The following is a 21403-nucleotide window of genomic DNA, read 5'->3' on the forward strand; positions in this document are numbered from 1 at the left end:
TGACTGGCCTAAATACTCAGACGCCCGAGCCCCAGAATTGGTAATAAAGAGTATATACACCCTGCAGGGAAAGCTACTAGTTGTGAAGTAGAATTCTACCAGTTTGCGTTTCAGCTCAACTAGTTCACGTTCTATCCTTTTTCAATGTTAGCGACTGGTATTTTTAACATTGCGATGTCCTACGAGATGTCAATTGTCAGGCTATGCATCAGCATCTACTAGTAGGAATACTAGTAGCATCATACCAGTTGATGAGATAGTCGGCCAATTCATCCCCCATGAAAAGCATTAGTATGCCTTTTTGCTCGCGGCGCTCCAACAGTCGCAATGGCCGACAAAGCAAAGCACTCGCGTGGTATGCCTGAGGCACCAGGTTCAAGCCCTGGTGCAGGGAAAATTTTTTTATTTTATTTTTTTGTTTATAATATTTCGTTTATTTAGGGTTTTTTTGTTATTCTTAAATTTAATTTAAAAAAAAATATTTTTTTTATATTTGTTTCTCTTTTTTTGTAATGCAACTAGATTTTTAAGTTTGTTATTTATATTTAAATTGAAATAATTATTTCTACTCTAACTTTAAAAATCTTAACCACCTCCAAGCGGCCTCGAACCTGCGATCCCAGAACCAGAACCAGTAGTCTGCACGTGACGCCACAGCCGACATGTGTAAGAAAAGCAATTAATTGCGTTTTATTTTAGGCTTTGGCAATTCAAAGGCAGATGTCGCTGAACGCTTAAGTTCTTAGAAAATGTCGAACTGGTAGGCACATACAAGTTTATAAACTAGTATTTTTTCTAACTGGTTTGGGTTTTCACTGCAGGGCATATATCTATTTAATTAGTGACCAAAATTATACAAACAATTCTATTTTAAGACAAAGATCGCCTTTTATCTGACGTCTCCTGGAAAAGAACTCATAATGTACACATTTTCATTCTCCTATCTAAAATAACACTGTGTAACATTGAAATAAACTTGGTACGAGACATATCACATTGTAGATCTTGTTGAGTAATGAAAAAGCGCAAACATGAAATTTCAAATATACCCTCAAAATCTTGACCTATGGTCAAAAAACTGTTAACGAGGGTTAAATTTTCTTTTATGAATCTTGATATACCGCTTATAACGGTATATAGTTTACCGGATATCGATTTAACAAGACGGCGTGCTTAGCTTAAATATACCTGTTTACAAATTATAAAACTACATTTAATTGTAATTTGAATGTGATACGCCATTTATATAAGATTAACTTTGACTTCAGAAATCAACTTTGTAAGTATTTAGAATTGCTGTTTCTGATGTTTTTATTTCACAATTATTCTCTAAATTATTTGAAAGTGTAGAATGTCTTCTTAGTTGTGAAATTTTTTCGATATACATAGTACATATCGACTGCTGAGTGGAAGATCGACCTACATATCTCGGCAGCCAGTTCGAAAACGCCCTATCTCAAAAAACTTTTCAAGAACACCCTATTTCAGAATTTTATTGAAAAACAATCTACCTCAGAATTTGGTTGAAGAACCGCTATTTCAGAATTCGATTCAAAAATGCCCTATCTCACTTCAAAATATATTGAAAATGTGCTGATATAGGGCGATTTTGAATCGGCAGCTGAGATAGAGCGTTTTTGAAACGAATTCTGAAATAGGGCGTTCTTCAAACAAATTCTGAAATAGGACGTTTTTGAAAAGTTTTTTTGAGATGGGGTGCTTTCGAACTGGCTGCCGAGATAGGTCGATCTTCCACTCAGCAGTCGATATGTTCTTAAGAAAAAAATGTGCGATAAGAAAAATAATTTTTGTGATATCTGTGGATTGCTAACAGATAAGCAGCATAGGTTAAAACTTGCAAGTAATAAAGCATTGGTTGATGGTTCACCATGTGTTTTTACTGTACGTTTACTAAAATTCGGTAGTATGAACCAGAATACGTATTATGTGTACATGTGCACCTGTAACAAAAAAAAAAAAAGATTCCCCTTATTTAGTTATAATGCTATGGTATTATCGGAAATACCACTCACAAAAAACTGTTATTTTTGTTTAACAAAACTTTTGTGGACACAAATATAAAACACGACATCTTGTGCAATATACTAATGTTAAATCCGTAACGAAGCCTATATCGGTCATTAACAAAGAAAAAGCGTCAACTAGTGACTACCACGATGACGATGACAACGTTATTGGTACCAAAAAGTACGATGATAGCTGAAATACAATGCCGGCGAACGGCGAACTCACCACAGCGAAATTCACGCTGTCAAAATTAGAACACCCGCAAGCATATGAAATTGAACACAGCCAAAACGAAATGCGAAGTTCACTTGGCGGCGTTTCATGGCGATAGATTTATTTCTATCGCTCTGCTGGGCGATGACAGCTGTGCGTGCCAAAGGTGGCCGTATTTGTTTTGTGCTTTCAAAGTTTAAAAAGAAAACAACCTAAACACGATTTTTTTTTTGTTGTTTGAAAAATATAGTTGTGGATTCGTTAAATCTGGCTTGAAACAAATTATTTATAATAATCTTTCTTTGTTTTACATTTATATTTGTTATCATTTCCTCATTTCTAAATATGGTTTAGTTTTTTCTAAATATGGTCACCCAAATTATAAAGGCGACCAAATGGGATCAGCTGTTTTCGCTACCGCTCTAATTCTGTTTAAGTAGGCGAAATAGCTGGGCGAACGGTGAACGACAGCATCGCCCAATTCGGCGAAGTTTGCCGTTCGCCGGTATTGTATTTCAAGCATGAGTTTATCACATTTGGCTGCCGTTCGACCGAGCAACATCTTGTGTCTGACGCAGACATTGTGCGGGATTTGCAATTATCGCACCGACAAACCGAGATGCTGGCTTTTAGATTGAAACAGTGGAATTTACTGGAAAATGATTTTAAAATTACTCGTAACCGTAACGATGATCGGAAAAACTACATGCAGGTGTTCTAAATGGACAAAGGTAGCCACAACCTCGCTTATTGCGCAGATGTACCGCAACTGTTTGGTCCCAATTATGTAACGGAGGAGTGGAGACTTTTTATTGATGGCTCAAACAATAGTAAAGAATGAAACGTTTTTTATTTATGAAGACTTCCCAAATGCTTATATTTAAATAATCTTCTAAATATACATATATTTAGGCTTAAAGGTAGTGTTGCTGCACACCAAAAATGAAATTTCGTCGGTTCCGTTAGCAAGAAGGTATTTATCATATTCTATCAAACGAGGATACTGTATATGTAAATCTTTAACCTTAGGTATACTTGTTAGACCCCTAATTCGCAAGGTAATGAAAGACGAACATTTCGCATCTAATTAAGTCCAGTTGAAAAAAGAGCAGACAGCTTCATTTGCCTAACCAAAAATTTCCTTGGCAATAAAATAAGTGCAAATTACGCCAAAGTCGTTGACGAGTTTCTTAATGCATATTCTGATATGGGGTGTAAAATGTCAAACAAAATTCATTTTCAACATTCACATTTAAGTTATTTTCCTGAGAACTTCGGTCAGTTAAGTGATGAACAAGGTGAGAGGATGCATCAGGAAATGGAAGCGGTAGAGAAACGATTTGAGGGTACAATTAAATTGCGCATGCTAGCGGACTATTGCTGGTATCTGAAAAGAGAAACATGTTACCACAGTGTATACAGTGTATACAGTGTGCCAAGTAATGACATTTAATTTTTCTCATACCCACCCGACCAAGAAACGTATGTTAGCGGATGTTACGAGTTTAACGATAGTTTCTCTTACCCTCAAGCTCCGCCTCACCTAAGAGGCTCGTATTTCAAACGGAAGTTTGTATTTTTGATTTTCTATCCGTTGAATGTATCGAGAATATATTCGTTTTATAATTTTTCTCTAACTTTTGTCGGACCAGATATTCGAGAAAGTATATAGGAGGAGGCATCGCTTTAGTAAATATTTCGTGAAATATTTTCAAAACTTTAAAAACTTAAACGTGTTAATAAAATAATTCGAATTGAACAATTTAAGGAACCATATAATAAATCTCAGTAAGTATAGCAACTAATTTGCAGGATAAATAATTCAAACTAATAAGCTAACTATCCTTATCCACAAATAGCACAAATCAAGAATCCCGTTGGAGGTAAATGCCTTTATACAAACGATTTAAGGAACCATACAAAACATCAGAGTAAGTATAAAGGAATAAAAAAACAAATAAATTTATTTAACTAAATAATAGGGGTATTCTCTGAGTCTTGCAAAGGCCTTGCATGGTGCACATATTTCCCGGATTGCACGGTAAAAACCGGTTTTCGTATGGGACAGCTTTGCAAACTCAGAGAATACCCCTAATATCTTGGTCACCCAAACATTATTGGTCTAAATGTTGATGAGGATATTAGATGCATATGTACATATGTATGTCGGCCGCTGTGGTGTAGAGGTAAGCAGTGCGCGCTTTCACTCATCAGCACCTGGGTTCAAGCCCTGACCAAAGCAACAACGCAAAAAATATAGAAAAAGGTTTTTTCTTAACAGCGGTCGTCCCTCGGCAGGCAATGGCAAACCTCCGAGTGTATTTCTGCCATGAAAAACAACCTCTCATAAAAATACAATCGCCGTTCGGAGTCGGCGTAAAACTGTAGGTCCCTCCGCTTTGTGTGACAACATCAAGGCGCACGCCACAAGTCGGAGGAGAAGCTCGGCCAAACACTAACATATGTGTAAGCGCCAATATATTATTATTATTATTATGTACATATGTGTTATTCTCCTTCACTAAGCCATGCGAATGATTTTAGCTGGCACTTAATTTCTCGAAACAAATGGTTTGGTGAACACACAAGCGAATACTCTTAATGCATGTTTTAATTGCGTTCTCCAAACTGTTCGCTTCGGCAAATTCATTTGCTTCCCTAGTGATAACACCACCCAAAAAATACGTTTTATAAAGAAAAAATGCATGTAGATTTACTTATAGATTCATTTTCGTGAGAGATCACTTCATTTCCTTACGTAGAAATTTTTGAAAACCGCTCTTTAGTCAAAAATTCGAGCTACACATCTTCCGTATTGCGTGACAATGACTGTATTTATCCCCTCCAATGAGACCATGTAATTATGTAGTTATAAATTACCTATTTATTAAAGCTAACCAAAGTTTCTTTTCTTAGAATATGCCGCCTGAAAGAAAATGACGCCAATACATTGCCGAATCTCGGTACTTTAAAATAACTTCTGTTCGAAAACAAAGAATAGAAAAGGATGTTCAACAATTATAAGTTTTAATTGCATCTATTCGTATTATAATTTCTTACTAATGCATAATTTTAATTTAATTATTAAAAAATTTACCTAAATTGCATTTAAATATGTATATATAAACTTAATTTTTGTTTTAAAAAACGAGAAAATTGAACTACTGTAATTTTCAATTAGGTTAAATATAAAATAACTCCTAAAATCTCAAAAGCACCCTTTTTATATGGGAATAAACTGAAATGGAACAGCTCTAATTATCGTAAACTAGTAATTTTAAAATTTGCTTACGATTCTTCTCTCGATGGGTGTAGCGAAACAACCTCTTAACGTTTTCATTCATTTCTCGATAGCAAAACGGATCGCAATAACTTCCGCCTGAGATACGGTTTCCCTATCGAAAACACTACGCAAAAGCTCTCGAAAATGTATATCGAGAACGAGAGTTCTGCTGCCACAATCTGAGCGACAGGTAATACTTTTACGATAATTTTTCGGAACTCGTTCTCAATAGTTTTGTACGTGAAATTGTTACAAAAATTTCTAAAACCGATGGATTCTCGTGTACGTTGGTCGGGGGGTATCCATATTTGACAATTGCTTGAGTGTGTTAGTTAAAATTTTGAAATTTGATGTCACTTTCTTTAACCTTTTGGTAGTTTGAATTTTAAATTTTTTTTAAATCGTAAACAGAAGAAAATACTAACAAAAAAGAAATATAGGAAGCGAAAAAAAAACTAATAATGCCGCATACGTGTTTTTTATGCAAGAGTGCGAAGTGGCAAGTGTAATTTCAATAAAGTAACGGCGGCGATTTGTATGTTTCCAAACAGAATTTGTCAAATGCCTCATGCATACCACGAAAAAATACGCTTCAGTTATGCTATAAAAGCTGAAATGTTGCTGAGGAATTATGCTGCCGCCTAAGTAAAGTTGAGACTTTCAAAAATCTTAGAAAGTACAGAAATCAAGCTAATGGTCTATAAGAATCAACTATTGTCATTGGTCAACTACTCAGAATCAACTATTTTTAGGTTCCAACTGGCTAAGTGGTAGCCTTTTAAACAATTCAATAATTATACTTTTTAATACACTGCCTATGTAATGTCATGCAAGGTATCGCCACATCGTACACGCTTCAGTTATTTCAGTTGCTACTGAATGCCGCACTCATCATTGGCCTCTTGGTACTGCTGACATCGCCACTATTGCCGAACTTTGTGGCATGTGGCAAAATTGCAGCATACAATGATGTTACAGCTTTTTTGCCGCTTGGAGCCACATAAAATTTTGTCAACCACAGTCGAGTGAGCGTGAATTTACATTTTCACGCTTTTCTTATTAATTCAGCGCTATGTTTTATGTATTATTTTTTGGCATTGTTATTGTTGTTTCACTTTTTTATAATTGTTTTATGCACGTTAGGGCAAAAGCTTTTACTTTGCGCTTTCAATTTGGTTTGGCATTTTGCATGTTGTCAACAATCTGCAGTCAAGTTGCCTTCCAGGCAGGCAGCCAGCCAGTCAGTCAGGCAAGTAGTGAGTGCAAAGTGCCGGCTCTTAGGCCACTGTTTGGTGGCTACCATCGCATTTCGTGTTGCGAATTAATAAATGCCACGATTTCGCGTGCTTCCAGCCATGTTTGTACAAACAGTACACAAAGGGCATACATATAGCATGGGTACATACATATCGAAAAATATACTAAGTACCTGGTAAAATACATTTGTATCTACGTTTGTATATGACTACAGGTAACTCCAACATGAGCTTATGATTTCTTGCGTTCTTTATTTAATTTTTTTTTCACCGAAAAGACAGATGTTGTTGATGCTAATCTGTATGGCATTTGCTGCATGGCGTTCGTATGCACCGGGCAATGTGGTCAACAGTCGCGAATTCGCGGCGGCGACCAGTTAACGTTATCAGTTGAAACCATCTTAACGAAAGCAAACACCATTCTACTCACAGCCTACTTATACTAGTAAATGTATGTATGTATGTATGTGCATAGGTATATCTTTACATATATATACCCAATTTGCCACAGGGCTAAGACGAGTTCGAATCGACGTCGTCACGACGTCGCTCTGGCGAAGTCGTTTGCGTGAACTCGAAACGAAGTCGTTTTTTCCATACAAAATGTTGTTTTTTCTCATCGGATCGACGTCGTTACGACGTCGCTCTGGTGAAGTCGTTTGGGTCAACACAGTGGTCGCACAGTGGTTCGGCCGTGGAAAAAATTAATTTCTTTGAATATCTAATTTTCAGATTTCAATTATGCAGTCTTATAAAGAAATATATTAATATGAACAATTCATTATAATGCCAGACAAATTTTATTCAACTAAAACTGCTTGGAATTTTTGCTAACTTGAGCTATGTATTTTCCCTATAACTTTTATATATGTATACTGTTTTTGTTGTGAGTTTATACGACAATATAGCACTTACTTGACTAAATAAAGAAAAAATCAGTGCAGTCGACCAAANAAAAAAAAAAAAAAAAAAAAAAAATGGTACTTCATAAATGCTACCCTTGCTACTTTCAATGGACAAAAAGTTTGTGTGCTACAGCGTCCTACATCTTCTAACTAATAAAATGAAAGTTTGGAGTATTTTCTATCGATTCCTGAAAAAAATTGTTGCTCATGTTTGCCCCTCTCGACGTAAACCTGATTTAAATGACGAAAAGTCACTTCAAATTTTAATAAAATTGACAAAATTGAGCATGCTTTTAGGATCATATTAACGTTTACATCCATGTGACATTTTTTTGTTTACGAATGTGTAGGCATAGAGAGGATTAGATATAAATGCAATATTAGTAAATATTACAGCCTAATACGGTAGACAAACGGGCTCGATTATTTGCATAACCAGCCTTAATTTGCTTTAACTCATGCATTTTCCTCTTTAAATGAGCATAAGCAGCCGAACAAATGCACGAAATTTTTGGGAATTAACTCGGATCCGGTAAATTTTCGATGACAACACTGGTAAAAACGGCCAGTTGTTGTCTTTTGTACAAGTAAGCAAACGAAGCAGTCGAGTTTCGCGTACGCGGTAGCCGAGTGGTGAGAGTTGCGAGCTACAAGCCTGTAGCTGCCAGGTTCGATACTCGGTTGGAGCGATTGCGAACAATTTTTTGTTTTTATTATTTATTTTATATTTTTTTATTTTATTTTATTTATATATTTAATTTTACTTTATTTTATTTTCATTTGCTTTATTTTATATCACATTTCTTATTTTACTATTAGTTAATTTTAATTTTTAGAGATGAATTTTGTTAAAAATTCAACAACAACTAACTGAAAGTAACTTAAAAAAAATATAGAACTTATAAAAAAAAGAATGAAAAAGAAATAAAAAAAGTATACCGGCCATGGGACTCGAACCCACGACCTTGCGGCTGGTTTATTCGCATTACTGCCGTCTGTAAGGGTAAATTTTAATTTGCATTTATGCTTATTAATTCAAATTAATTTTCTCCGTCTGTCTACCATATTATTCTGCATCACGGACGATAGGCAACACGAACGATTCGTCTGCAGAGGAATGCTTAAAAAATTACTCCGGCGCACACTGGGGCCGCCCCATATAAGGTGGTGCTCAAAATTCTGAAATCAATTTCTTTCCATCACACTCGCTTGATCTATACTTGTAAAGTAAATTTTTGACATCTTAACCCATTAATGATCATGTCTTAACCCATTGGTGACCTGTTTTTTTTGAAAATGTATTTTTTATTAATATGAATAATTTAACCCATTTATGACTTTGACTTAACTCATTTATGACCATATTTTAACGCATTGGTGGTAAATTTTTTACAGATTCTTATGCCAAGCTAATTTTATTACATGACATGATTTAAATTTTTTAACTGAAAAACAGGTAAGTTTAGGTTACAATAAAATAAAGAAGAACAAGTCTTTTCGTTTCGAAAGTAGCTTTATTAATGGTTTCACTATACTTAGAAGTAAGTTAACAGCGATGACAAGATATTGTATGAGAAATTAAAAAAAAAATTAATTATTTTTAGTTTCGTCTTTGTTTCACTATGAATGCGCTCAATTACGTTTAAATGTTTGAAAAGTGTGGCACTTATTCCCCACAGTCAGAATCTGTGTCCCATCCAATCTCAGTTATACTAATACAATTTGCTTCAGGTTCCACTAACTCCATTGCTTCAGCCAAATAAGATATCCGGTTTGTTACCACTGGCAACAAGCGCGAGCAAGTAATCAGAGGATCCGATGAGACCAGCAATCTATTAAAAACGTCTTCTAAATTGTCAGCGCGACTCGTTTTCCTGCTATAGTTCTCCCTGAAGTTTTTAAAGTCCTTGTTAGAACATTCTAAGGCTTCTTCACTTAACTGCCCAATGGGAAGCAAAGCTTCCTTAACTATTTTCCCACCGTGAATCAAAATCTTATGCAGTGTGGTTGACATGGGATACCACGGGTATAATTTTGTGTACACTCTAAAAAATTCTTGCTTAAATTTGCGCATATTAAGATACGTAACCAGTTTCCTCTCTTAATGAATGCAAATTTAAACACTGCTTGCTTACTTTTACTTATCATATGTGTGGCGTAGAACAAATCTCAAATTTGTTTTTTGAGTTTTAAACATTTATTGTTCACATTTTCACAGTTTACACATAAAATGTTTAAAATTTCCTCTAAAAAGTTTTCGTTTAAATTTACACATATAAAGAGAGGTAACCAGTTTCCTCTCCTAGTATGTGTAAAATTAAACACTGTCTGTTTACTTTTACATATCAAATTTGTCACGTAGCGCACACAAGGGGTGGTTTTGGGGCTAAATTTATTATGATATAAGAAATTTTGAAAGAAAAAATTTTCTTGTCCATTTCTTGTGCGTCATTTTGTAAGTATTTTTCTTTTTTTCTTGAGAGCTCTTTAAAGTTTAACTGCGAATGAAAACATTGTCCTAAAAATATGCAATGCATACTCAGTTGCTTTTTACACTTTGCAGCCTAAAAAAGTTTACCACTGATATGTACTTAATAAGCATTCGAAGATTTAATTTGCTAACTTCGAATTCGTTCCACCAAAATGAGCTACATGATAAATATTCAAGTTCAGTTAAATTTTCGTTATTCGAATTATTAAAAAATGAGAAACCAGAAATCGACGAAAATTAATAAAAAAGTGTAAAAATTTCGTGAAATTATTTAATTTATTTATATTAAAATTCTTTTGTAAAATTTTGTATTACTTTTGAAAGTTGAGTGCATCTTTAACCGTTAATTTTTTCATGATTTAATGATCGGATCTAAACCAAATTACGAGACGACCCTTAAGGTACCATTTTTCCGGTAAAAAAAAATAATTATTGGAATCGGTTCACGCGGTGCAAAGTTATGCGGTGGAATAAATAAAAGAAGTAAAAATACTCCGAAGAATTGATAACCTCCCCTTTTTTGAAGCCGGTTAAAAATGTCTTCTTTGTAAATTTTATGTAAAGTTCTTTGTAAATTTTATGTAAATAAAATGCAACTGATGATACTTTAAAAAGTTTATTTATTTATTTCGTACTGTAAATAAAACTTTCATAAATGTATTTTAAAGAGCGAATTTTTAGTATTTGCTGATGATATATATGTATTTAGAAGTATAAACCCTGTCCCCCCAAAAATATATTCCTGCGTGCGCCCCTGGCACTTAGTATTTATTATTTGTAAAAAATATATTTTTACTTTCAAAATGTTTGTAATTTTAAACATTTCATGTGTAATTTTAAACAACTCATGTTCAAAATCAAATCTTGAACATCTGTGTGCGTATACTTGAACAGATTCTGGTTGAAAAATAAACACTTTTCAGTAGTAGTTTTACATGCACTTTTTAGAGTGTACATATGTGCTGTCTCTAAACAAAAAGCATTAAATTTGTCCACGCTAATTTCAAATCCAGAACTAATAGTTTATAATAGTATATACAGTCTTTTTATTAAATTTTTGTCCACACCAATTATTTCCGAACTTTTCTCTTAGTATTGAAAGAAAATTCGGGCCACATTGCCATTGTTAGTGTTACCAAAGCCGGGTTTGGGCTTGTCAACAATTAAGGACATTTTATTATAAAAATCAGATTGAATTCTTTGCTTATTTGCTTCAACTATGTGTTTGTTCTCCTTATTTACTCTCCACGACTTTACTGGAAGTTTGTAACCAATGTGCAACAAGCACTCAAAAAGCCTTATCCATGAATGTAAGACAGATAAGCCAAAAGAAAGGTATTCATCGTTGATAGGTCTCGATATTACATTATTGATATCGTTGAATTCCGTGCTTCTGGCTCCGCATAAATAGCATACTAATGCTGATTTGGTATCGGAGAGAGAATTACAAATTTTACCGTCTACCATTGTGAACATTAGTTTGTGGTCAATAGTGTAAATATATTCATTAAGAACAACACTGCTTGGTTGTAAACTATTAATTTGAAAATCAATATAAGTTTTTTCATGCTTTACTAGTTCTTCTGATTCTTTTTTGTACTGCAGCTTAATAGGCAAAACAAAACCTCGTGGAAGAAGGTCGAGGGTTTTGCCATACAACACTTTGGTTATTATTATCAACTAAACGCAATGGAACTATATGTAGATGTTAAAAATATGTATTTGTCATCAGCTTTGTCATCCACAAATTTTTGCATATACTGTGTGTGACCACTGCTACCGTCGAAACCCCATTTCGAATATAAAACCAAAGCAGATGTCGAAATATTATTTAACACATCTTGCTGAACTTCAAGTAAACGTGAGGAGCTGTGGTCTAACAAATCTTGTAAAGGTACGCCAGCTTCTCTTTCAGAAACTTTTACATTTAGTGGGTAGCATTTTTTCTTTTCTTTTTGGATGCTTTTGTATGAAGGAAACACTTCCGTAGCATATCTTCTAATATTATTGTATTGCTTTCTGGAGAGCTGTGACTCAATAATTAAGGACAAAGCATCAAATGCAGTTAATTTTTTTACACAAACTTTATTGTTTTCCTCATCCGAAACGTTGGAATCAGCTATTTTTTTATTATATCTACCGGCCCTGGCTTTTCAGAAGCCCTCAGATTCATTTGGGCAGCATACGCGAGTTCATGTGATGAATACTTTCATTGCAACTAAAAAGTTCATATTATACGTATAGGCATATTTATAACGCACAAAAATGTACTTTATACATACCTCTGACGTCTTCCTTCGTTTAGATTGATGGCTACTCTCAGCAAAATTCGATTTTGGTCTACCAACATTTAAAGTAGTTCTAAGTGTATCGAACGCGTAGTCGCCATTTAACCAANGTGTGCGGCGGCATCATTTTGGCCGGTTTAAACGCAACCGAGACTATTGCAACGTAATGTATGAAAAGCAAAACGAAGACGACCGATAGAGTTTAAAATCGCAATCTGAGAGGTTGTCGTCTGCAGACGAATCGTTCGTGATATAGAATAAGGCCCTTAGTTGTAAAAAAAATACTTTTAGGGTTATGAAAATATATTGACCTTTATATATTGTGGCGAATACTGCGGCAACGCGAAGCGAACAACGAGAAATCATAATTATTTGTTTGCGAATGTGTAGACATAGAGAACATTAGATAAATTTGCGACATATTTCANCCCACTTTTTGGTAAATTGTATTTTAAAATTTTTTAGAGCAAGGTTCAACGTTTGTTTATCTGAAGATGTTTTCCGTGAATAAAATCTCAAGTAAATCTTCAAATTTACCAGAAAGCTTGGTTTTATTGCTTTGAAAAATCACATGACATATATCTCGTCTCTTTAAAGTAATNTTTTTTTTTTGAGTTGGAATTAAAATTTTTATTTAAAAATTTTTACTATTTCAACTATTTTTGGTACCGTCAATGCCTTTCATGAGAGTAACTTATGCACCAAGTTTCGTGAAGATGCCTTCTTTTTTTGAGTTGAAATTAAAATTTGTATTAAAATTGTTTTTATAGGTCCAGGGGAGGTCGCCCNGCTTCCATCGCTTGATGTGCCTTATGTTAAATAAAACTTAGAACTAAATATGAAATATTCACTAAAAATATTTATATTTTTCAGCTAAAAAATATCAATTAACGCATTTTTAAATCACAATACTTTACTNTTTGTATTAAAATTGTTTTTATAGGTCCAGGGGAGGTCGCCCAGGGAGTGGCCGATTTCAACTATTTTTGGTACCGTCAATGCCTTTCATGAAGGTAACTTATGCGCCAAGTTTCGTGAAGANCAGAATCAAACTTAACCAGAAGTATATGTTTTTGTGTTTAATTAAAATCAAAGTGAAATTTTTAAAACCAATTTATTTAAAAATGCGCAAAGTTCTTTTGGTTTTGAACTCGGATTCTTAATAAGCAAGAAGCATACTTTATTGCAGTAGTGTCAAATTTAAAAGCGCTTTGCGCATTTATAAAAAAAATGATTTTGAAAATTACACTTGCAAAAAATATAGGTTAGTTTAGTTTTTTTAAACATAATTTTTTTAAAACACTTAATTCCAAAAAGAATATCCCAAAAAAATAAAGAAGCTTCATTTTAAGTTATGGTAAAAGCAAAATAACGATATATAATACCGCTTTCTTACAATAACAATTTGAATTGCATATTCGAATTTCTCAGTTTTGAAAAAAAATAAAATATTGTTCAGATTTGTGAAGTTTGGACATGCATATCTCTCAGCCGAAAAATGGTGGAGAGCTGAAAAATCATCCCCCAATGTAGAATTTTATGGGGAATATAACTGTGTTTTTATTTTCCCAAAAAAACACATTTTTTAAAAATTGAATTTTGAGCACGCTTGGCTCACCAGTGTGCGGCGGCATCATTTTGGCCGGTTTAAACGCAACCGAGACTATTGCAACGTAATGTATGAAAAGCAAAACGAAGACGACCGATAGAGTTTAAAATCGCAATCTGAGAGGTTGTCGTCTGCAGACGAATCGTTCGTGATATAGAATAAGGCCCTTAGTTGTAAAAAAAATACTTTTAGGGTTATGAAAATATATTGACCTTTATATATTGTGGCGAATACTGCGGCAACGCGAAGCGAACAACGAGAAATCATAATTATTTGTTTGCGAATGTGTAGACATAGAGAACATTAGATAAATTTGCGACATATTTCATGAGAGTAACTTATTTGACAAGTTTCGTTAAGATATATTATTTTTTTTTTGAGTTGGAATTAAAATTTTTATTTAAAAATTTTTACTATTTCAACTATTTTTGGTACCGTCAATGCCTTTCATGAGAGTAACTTATGCACCAAGTTTCGTGAAGATGCCTTCTTTTTTTGAGTTGAAATTAAAATTTGTATTAAAATTGTTTTTATAGGTCCAGGGGAGGTCGCCCAGGGAGTGGCCGATTTCAACTATTTTTGGTACCGTCAATGCCTTTCATGAAGGTAACTTATGCGCCAAGTTTCGTGAAGATATCTTCCTTTTTTGAGCTGAGATTAAAATTTGTATTTACATTTTTTTTTAAAGGTCCTTGGGAGATACACCTAGGGGTTGACCAATTTCAACCATTTCTGAAATATTTCTGAACTAGCTCACATATAACCTGTGTGCAAAATTTCAATGACCAGGACCACTCCTTTTATTTTTTTCCAAAAAATGTATGGAACCGAACCACTGTGCTTCGTTCCGAATTCGTTTCTTCGAACCCAGAAGTTTTCATGCCCACATTTTTATATATCTTAGCACAAACAAAAGTCATTCATTTGGATAGTAGACCGTTTTTATTATGACAATTTTATATTATGACAGAATATGGAATACACAATGTGTACTTGTGCTCAGAAAATTAAGCCGCCTACATCTTGTTTTCAGTATTCATAATATTTTTCATATACACCTTTTTTTATTTATTTTTTATAAAGGTAGATGCAGTTCACTCTATTGGCCTTATTAATAAAAAATAAAATTTGTGGTTATGCATTTTTTTTTTAATTTCGTCTAAAACTGTACTTTTACTTTAAATTTGGTAGAAATTTTGAGCATCGTTTTGCAGTTCGCTGGTATATCGTTTTTGCGACCCACGAAAACGACTCGACGGCGAACTGTGCTTTTCATCCGACGGCGAATTGTTCACCAGAACGACGTCGTTTGGCAAATTGGGTATATATATATATATATATATATCTATATATGTATATGTATACATATTGCCAACAATAAGCCAGCTATATTATACGATTTATGCCACAACACGGAGCATAGTGACGGTGAGCATATTAATTGCTACTAATATGTATGTAAAACGGCTATGTGTTGAAATTAAGGTGTGACTTAAATAATGTCCCTTATTAGCATTCATATTAATATTTTTATTCATGTCAATAATTCTTTCGCGTTACTTTACACTTTTCACCTGAATGTATGTAATGTGAACGTGATGCTGATGGGATCTTAAGTTAAATTTGCGTTGAGTTAGATGTGAGCATGCCACATTCGACCCGCAGCAAGCCTTGAGTATCTACCACTGGCCTGCACGATTATGTTAGTATCGTACGCATGGGCGTAGCCAGGTAGGGGCAGGGGGGTGCTCGAGCCCCCCCTAACTTTCAAATTTTCCTTATATATATATAAAATAGTACCCTGAAATGCCAGCTTAATAGGGTCGAGCCCCCCTCCCCCCCCTAAATTTCATTCTGGCTACGCCGATGATCGTACGACTACGTTAGTAACTAACACTTCTGACGATTACCACGATGCGAAAGTAGCACAGTTACTTGGCGTCGCCACATCGTCGCATCGTATGATTACTAACAGGATCGTCGATTTGTAACAGCATAGCGGTGTAATAACTCTACTAATAAATTGGCATCGCCAATAGCAGTGGGATCATTGTTCGGACTGAAATTCGATTCGGTAGTAAATCAATCCGAAAATCGGTATGAAAACCAAATTTAAGTAGTAGATTACCACTTTTTATTTTGCTTTCGTTGAATCAAACATTTTAAAACTTCGCATGAAATAGTAATTAAGAAATGTCACTTTGGGTATGAGAAACATCTCTTAATATTTTAACGGAGTAGTATATTCAATCATTTAAATATTTTTGATTCATGCAAAAATAGAAACGCAAATCAATGTAAGAATAATATTTTACAACATACATATCGAGGGCTTATATTCAATACCTTCTATCTGCAATTTTCCCAAAAATAACTTTGGTGATGTCATAACCCATCTGGGAATTACCTGACATCACTGATATTAATATTTAAATGTAAATTCTTCTATCAACCGTTATACGAGGTCAGCATCAACCTCACCGATGACAGTTAAGTCTTAGATGGATTTTTATATCAGAATCTCATTTTTGTGAAAAATGCTGATAGAGGGAATTTAATATAAGCCCTCGATATGTATTTTGGTAGTTATGAGTATTTCATATACAGTAGAATATAACTATCAGAACTTTAAACAAAAAAATCACCCGGGATCATTGCTACTTTATATAAATCTCTTTATTTTTTATTTTTTAACAACTTAAGTTAGAATATGCCCCGCCTAGCTCAACAATATTGTGTAAAAAAGGCCGAGGGCCGATGCCTGCTAAAAAAAAAATATATTTAGATGTTGCGGAGTGGTAGTATGCACTTCTAACTAGAGCTGTCAAACTATCGATAGTCGACACCATCGATAATTTGATAGTAATGGTTTAAACTATCGGTATATGGCCGATAGTATCGAAATTCACACAGATTTATCTAAGCCTGTACGGGCTAAACTATTGTTAACATATAATTCATAGAATCAAGAACAACAAATTTTGTACACTTTATATTCATATTAAGAGCTCAAAAAGCGCTTTAAGTAACTAAATAGAATCAATATTTCATTTGTTGAAAAGCTTCAAAACAATTTTTTTATACCCGAGCGCACTTGTGCACAATTTCGTTCACATAACGCTTGTTTGTAACAGCCAAAACGAATCGAGATAGATATAGACAAATATATACATGAATGATCAGGATGAAAAAATAAATCCATTAAGCCATGTCTGTCTGTCCGTCCGTCTGTCCGTCTGTCCGTCTGTCCGTCCGCCCGTGTACACGATAACTCGAGCAAAAATTGGCATATCTCAACGAAATTTGGTATGTAGGTTTCCCCTAATCCAAGGTAGGTTGGTATTAAAAATGGGCGAAATCGGACAATAACCACGCCCACATCCCATATAACGGTAATTTTCGGAAATACGAAAACTCCGATATTTTAGTAACTACTAAAGATTATTCACACAAAATTGATATTTAAAACAATTTTTAGACGAAAAATAAGAATATTATAAATTTTTGGAAAATGGCCGTAGCCACGCCCACTTATGGTTATATCTGTATATCTTAGGAACCGCTGCACCAATTTATTCCAAACTTGGCACAGTTGTTGGCCTTCGCACAGCATACCAAATGGCCGAAAATTTTTAAAATCGGACAATAACCACGCCCACATCCCATAGAACGGTAATTTTCGGAAATACGAAAACTCTGATATTTTAGTAACTACTGAAGATTATTCACTCAAAATTATATATTTACAACAATTTTTAGACGAAAAATTAGAATATTAAAAATTTTTGGAAAATGGGCGTAGCCACGCCCACTTATGATTACATGTGTATAACTTGGTAACCGGTGCACCAATTTCTTCCAAACTTGGCATTGTTGTTGGTCCTGGTACAGCATACCAAATGGCCGAAAATTTTTAATATCGGACAATAACCACGCCCACATCCCATATAACGGTAATTTTCGGAAATACGAAAACTCTGATATTTTAGTAACTACTGAAGATTATTCACGCCCACATCCCATATAACGGTAATTTTCGGAAATACGAAAACTCTGATATTTTAGTAACTACTGAAGATTATTCACGCCCACATCCCATATAACGGTAATTTTCGGAAATACGAAAACTCTGATATTTTAGTAACTACTGAAGATTATTCACGCCCACATCCCATATAACGGTAATTTTCGGAAATACGAAAACTCTGATATTTTAGTAACTACTGAAGATTATTCACGCCCACATCCCATATAACGGTAATTTAGAAAAATACGAAATCCTCGATAAATCTGTAAATATTAAAGCTAATTTATTCAAAATTGATGCTTGCAACAATTCTTTACTAAGAAATACGTTTATGGTAAAATTTTGGAAAATGGGCGGGGCGCCGCCCACTTATGATCCACATATGTATGTCGGTAACCGTTCTACCAATTTGTACCAAACTCGGTGGGATTATTGTGCTTGCCACATGAAAGCAAAGCATTGAAAATTATTGAAATCGGACTAAAATTACGGCCGCTTTTCATATAATGGTAAATTTCAGTTATGCTTGAAACTTCAATATTTCGAAATTGAAGGACGCTAATTTACTCAAAATTGATACACCCCGGCTTACCATCTAGCGGTAGGTTTCGGAAAGGTGAAAAAACATATATTTAATATTTGCGCCGGGTATTTAATGTTTGGCTCCGCCCGAACTTAGACTTTCTTACTTGTTTTCATTAATTGTGTAATTTTTGTTAAAACAATTCTTAGTTGGATCGTTTTTTTTTTTTTTAATTGATTTTATAGGTTGTACTTTTAGATATTCAAATCGATACTAATTTTAAAGCAGTTCTTAAAAGATCGCTCGACGACCCAATAAGTTTTGTTAATAAATAGAATCATATCATCGTTTTTTTGGCTTGCTAAATGTTCGTTCCGACTCAGTGGATGTGGATGGTATTGGAAAATACCGCATTGCGCATGTTATTAATTCCTATGTATTATTATATTAAATAAAATAGGATTTTAAATTATTCATTGCATTTGAGACTTATTACCAAGGACCGGATTTTTAGGACCTAAAACCCTATACAAAAAGGCAAAATAAAATAAAGAAAAAGTACTAGGTAAAAAAAAACAAAAGAAGGCGCTTAAAAAAGACTAAAAACCGAAAAATAATCAAAAAGACATTTACTTTAGAAATTTTTATTTTTTTTACATCCTGTTGCCTCACTCTTTCCTCAAGAACTAATGGAACGGGCATATAGTTCTGTTGCAAACATGGGTGCCTTTTTTCATAAAAACTCTTTAAAAAACAGTACTAGAAAGCGCAGCAAATTTCTTAAGAACTGCGTACTGCCTTAAGGAAATTTGACACGCGAAAATTTCTTAGCCATTCCTTGTACGTCATCTTATACGGAGTTTTTGCTTTTCTTGAAAGCTGCACACTGGCCTTTAAGGTAGAAAAGGCAAATATCTTAAAAAAGGCAAAAAAGGCAACATTAAATGTGTATATTAGTTTGGGCCGATAATTCGCTTTTTTAGAATTTTGATTGGTAATAGCAAAAATATGGTACATTATGCTTCAAAAACAATATGTGAATCTTTAAAATACGAAAATTTTTGGTCAAAGTTCAATGTGCTGAAAAAATAAAAATTAATAAACACATTAATTAATAATTTTTTTTTACTAAAATTGCATGTATCTTCGAAAGTACTAGTCCTACATAATTTGGTATATTGCCAGTTTTTGTAGAGAATCGGAGCAAGTTAAAAAAAAAAAATTTTAGCACTTGAACTTTGATAGACTTGAGCGAGCCTAAGATATTGACCAAAAATTGTCACCATTCACACCGATTATTTTTAGAGCATAATTAACCATATTTTTGCTATTACCAATCAAAATTCTAAAAAAGCGGATTTTCGTCCCACGCTAGTGTATATATGGAATCAGGGAAAGCTAGATCGTGGACATCTTATTACACACCATTTTAATGCAAAAGCGGCCTCAAGCTCAATAAAATTGTTGTATATAATTATTGCTTACTGTCAAAATCCACACCTACAGAAGCATGACACCGCTTTTCAAGAACTAATAAAATTTACTTTCTGGAAGTTTGTACTTCCAAGAATTTTGTGATCAAAAAATGTAACGAAGTGGATAGTCCGGACTATCAATTGATAGTAAAAAAAAAAAATTAAACCATCGATAGTGCCATAGATATTTTGACAGCCCTACTTCTAACAACTCAGCCACCTATTTCTTTGCCTAACGAATTTACCATGACAATGTCATTGAAGCGTGCCGAGCGATTACCTAGTGCAAAAGTGGCGAATTCTAATCGCTAGCTCATTGCCTAACGATCAGTAATGCACAAAGTCGCCAGTAGGTGATATTTTCAAGGCGGTGCGGCACAACCTGTCGCTAGCGAATTGCCTAATAATCGGTAATGCATGGAATCACCAGCACCAGTCACCAACAAAACTCCAGCAGAAGTACAGGGTGGAAATGGCATTTAGAGAGACAAAGCTCTTGTTTGTGTGCCTTCTTATTCGGCGAAGTCGGAACTCGTTTCTTTTTTATGAAGCTTTTTTCGTATAAATATTATGGTGTTTTCGTTTCTCCAAAAAAATTTCGCCTTTTGATTACTCCTTTCTCTTTTCGTGTTCGCTTCTAAATTAAAGGCAAAAGGTTTTTACCTTTTTGTTCGTTTCTTAAAATGTCACACTCTTTTAAGACTAAAAAGGCACCTTCTATGCTCTCTGAAGCTTTGTCAGGGGAGATGGTTGCCCTGAAAATCAGATGGTTGCGCAACACGACAAAATTATAAAATGCGTCAGCTAGACAAGGACAAGAAGGCAAAGAGATGCCCTTTTACAGTGTTGGGTGTAACATCAAACACATTTTGCACCGTGGAAGGACAAAAGTTTTTTGGAGAAACGGAATCACCATTACTCTTACCCCTTCTGAAATTATCTTCATTGACTATTTAACAATCCGCTTAATCCATTAAAACTAAACTGATGGAATACATCGGAGTAGGACAAAATATAAGGAAGTACCTGCGACGTATTACATCCCATCAATGTTTCCATAATAATCCAGGTATGGCACAACTCACAAAGGTCGGTGCCATATGCCAAAACTAATAAAGTCAGTGTCCAGATTTTTAACAGTAAAACTTTTATATGAAATCTTAAATAAACAGGATATTTAAAAGTAAATTTATCTTGATTTATTTTGACTGTATTTCTTAAAATTTGTATAAGGAAAGAAAACAATGTGTATAGTTTGAAAATTAAGTTCATGTTTGAGTGATAGGAGTAGTTGACCCAAGGCCT

Source organism: Rhagoletis zephyria, unplaced genomic scaffold, assembly GCF_001687245.7.
Source record: "Rhagoletis zephyria isolate East Lansing unplaced genomic scaffold, Rhagoletis_zephyria_1.1 Rzeph_scaffold_00170, whole genome shotgun sequence".
NCBI classification, from domain to species: Eukaryota; Metazoa; Arthropoda; class Insecta; order Diptera; family Tephritidae; genus Rhagoletis; species Rhagoletis zephyria.